The following is a 3,896-nucleotide window of genomic DNA, read 5'->3' as shown; positions in this document are numbered from 1 at the left end:
CTCTCATGAATCAATATGTAAACATTTGAGGAATATGGGAAAACTCCATGAAGAAGACGTTTGGGTGCCTCACGAACTTTCCAACATGTGAACGTTGTTTCATCTCTTATGGCGCGTAATGCGCGTGAACCATTTTTGGACAGAATTGTCACCGGTGATGAAAAATGGATTCTCTATGCGAATATTAAATGCCAAAAACAATGGCTCAGTCCTAGACAAAAACATATCTGACCCCAAAACCTGGACTCCATCTGCAGAAAGTAATGTTTTACAAGTGGTGGGACTTTAACGGAGTAATTCATTTCGAACTCCTCAATTCACAGCAAACTGTCAATGCAGAGATCTATAGTCAGCAACTGGAACCTTTCAATCAAGCCCTTCATCTGAAACACCCTTCACTCGTCAATCGGAAAGGTGTTATTCTTCTCCATGACAATGCACGTCCACATGTGGCACGTTTGACGCAACACAAGATTATGGGGTTGGGTTGGGAAATTCTCCTTCATCCACCATATTCTCCAGATATGGCTCCATCAGATTACCATCTTTTTCGTTCGCTGCAACATTATCTTAATGGGGAAACGTATGAAAACGTGGAAGGTGTTAAAAAGGGGATCGACATGTTTTTTGCTTCAAATTCAAATGATTTCTTTAATCAGGGCATTAACAACCTGATTGTAAGATGTAAAAGAAGCATCATCTATAAGAATGGAGACTATTTCAATTAGTAAACGTTTTGTTTTGATATATAGCATGATATGTAGCATGGTTGATCATGCAGAGGTATATTGATTCCTGGAGGTCACCACCTTCCCAATTTTTTGATGGAATGATCAAGAAGGAGGTAGTAACACATTCACTCTGAGAAATATTATCGTATTCTGTTTTGTATATAGTCGTTAGCTCTCTTAGTCCGATTTAGATTTTCCACTTGTATAAATCTCTCTTCATTTTCTAGAGAAAACAGTGATTGTTGTCATGTGTAGATGACTGAATCATGTTTTTTTCTTTATAAGAATCACTTGCTTTCACTGCTAACTTATGTCTACTCTCTTCCTTCAATTCAGTCAGGTAAGAAACTCAGATTAACTCTACCTAACATTTTCTGCCGCTCCTCTACTTTTCAAGTTACTATTCTCGTGTGTGATGTAATCAATGGACTTGTGATTATCACACTAAAGTAATGATATCATTTACCTAATATGTAATATTTGAAGACATTAACACTTTACACGAGGTAACCAAAATAATGACAGAACTTATATATGTCACCAGCTTGAATAACCAAAGTAATAATAACGTTAATACCAAAGACGAAATGTAAATACTTTTAAATTTCCATCGCACATCACGAGTATACATTCAATTTGATCTATATATTCCGACACTTTTACATTTGTTTAAGAGTAGATATATAAAAATAAAGTTATTTGCCAATTATTCTCATATAAAAGCTCCTCGGTAGCTCAGCGGTAAGTCATAGGGCTTATAACGCTAATACGACTTCGTTACCCGTGGTAGGAACAACACAAAGAGCGATTCTTATTACGTGCAAGTAAAATACTATTTGTTACCAGTTGATCTTAGGCAACTTGCAAAATGAGTTTTTTTTTAAAAATAAACAAACTTAATTTGTACTAGAATAGTGTTCACTGATCTCTGGGCAATATCTGGTCACTCAAAGATTCATACTATGTTCAGTAGACAATGTCTGATTACTCAAAGATCCATACTATGTTAAGTAGACATGTCCGGTCACCCAAAGCTCTACGCTATGTTCAGTAGACAATGTCTGATTACTCAAAGATCCATACTATGTTCAGTAGACAATGTCTGATTACTCAAAGATCCATTATATGTTCAATAGACAATGCCTGGTCACTCAAAGCTCTACACTATGTTCAGTAGACAATGTCTGATTACTCAAAGATCCATACTATGCTCAGTAGACAATGTCTGGTCACTCAAAGCTCTATGCTATGTTCAGTAGACAAGGTCTGATTACTCAAAGCTCTATACTATGGGATACTCTAATCGAATAGCGGGATTTGACCGTCACTTTTATAATATGCACATTCCCTAAATTGCGCAGTGCAAAGTTACAGTAAGGGGACGCGAACATACCCTTAGATCCATAGTCCATAGTGCTAACCATTATTTCACAGGAAAATACCATAGAAGCAATAAACAGATTTCTCCTTCAAATATCACATCTAAGGAAACGATACAGGGTGTTCTCTTTAAATATTTCTTCTAACCTTTATCTGTGATCTATGCACAATGTTCTCTTTCAAATATTCCATCTAACGTTATCTGCCCCCCCCCCCCAGTAGCACAGCGGTATGTCTGCGGACTTACAACGCTAGAATTCGGGTTTCGATACCTGTGGTGGGCAGAGCATAGATAGCCCATTGAGTAGCTTTGTGCTTAACTTCAAAAACAACAACAATAACAACTAACGTTATTAAACCTAATACGTTTTTCTAGTACGTCATCGAACTGTAACATGAACAGATAAGTGTTATGTTTTATCCACAACCAGAAATGCTTTCTTTTCTGTTTCATATAACTTCTAAGCTGCAACCTTTCAAAAGACGTGAAACAATATGTTAACTGTTATATTGCATAAAACATTACTGATACATACCACGTGCAAAAAGTGAATACCACAGTAACGACGTACCATTAACCATGAACGAGCCTTGTGTTACATTACATTAACATATTCTCTTACGAAATTATTTTCCAGTTGTGTAAGTCTTACGCGTAAAAATATTTACACAATTCTACGAATCGTGTCATTAAGGAAGCTCTATACTACATTCCAGTCAAAACAGGTATTTGACAATTTTAAATATGATGAAAACTCTAGCTGGTATTTCAAAAACTACTACGTGATTGTAGGAATAATAATATGTGGTTGTTATAATTACCACGTTACTCGGGTTCCAGCAACAGACGTGATTAAAAGGTAGTTTGCATGGAAACGGAAACGATTTTAAATTCGGATTTAGCAAACGCTCGGATATACATTTCATAAATTCATGAGAGGAATATATTTGATACCGCCAGGAAAACTTAATTCAGCTGTAGGAAATACAAACAGTAAGAGCCCATATTTCTTTTAAATATGTTTTGTAAAGGTATCCAGGGAGCTATAAAGAATATTTTCCTTATAAGGTTTAGTTTAACAGTACCATGCATACTGCACAGAATATTCTCCAAATGTTTATTGTTTGTTTATTTGTAATTAAGCACAAAGCTACACACTGTACCCACCACAGGTATCGAAACCCGGATTCTAGCGTTAGAAGTCCGCAGAGATACCGCTGTGCTACTGGGGGGCTTCTCCAAATGAGATCTCAAATGTTCGCATCTTCAGAAAATTTTCCTTCCCTGTTCATACATACTGTGGGATGCTTTAATTCTTCCCTTGGTGCCCATCTTCTGGCGAATAGGAGAGAGAAAACGATTAAGCGCTGCTATTATTCATCTACCCATGTTAGGGATTTGAAAGAGAATATATTAACCTTAACGTTTGCACGGTAATTTATTTTGATTTTCATTTTGGCACTTTTCTTCGGTTGGATTATCAAATATCTATAATTTGTTATGTTTTAAATGTTAAATATACACAGTTTTGTTTTTCGACTTGAGCTATTTTTGTTTCTTTTTCTGTGAAATTTGCTTCATTATACACAAGCTATTAGTTATTATACTATCGTCATTGAACTTAACAATAGCCAATGGCCAGGCATGGTCAGGTGTTTAGGGAGCTCGACTCGCAATCTGCGGGTCGCGGATTCGAATCTCCGTCCCACTAAACATGCTTGCCTTTATAGACATGGGGTCGTTATAATGTGACGGCCAATCCCGCTACTAAATTAGGGACGGCT

This window comes from Limulus polyphemus, unplaced genomic scaffold (genome assembly GCF_000517525.1).
Source record: "Limulus polyphemus unplaced genomic scaffold, Limulus_polyphemus-2.1.2 Scaffold14, whole genome shotgun sequence".
NCBI lineage: Eukaryota > Metazoa > Arthropoda > Merostomata > Xiphosura > Limulidae > Limulus > Limulus polyphemus.
Note: the sequence above shows the minus strand (reverse complement) of the source record.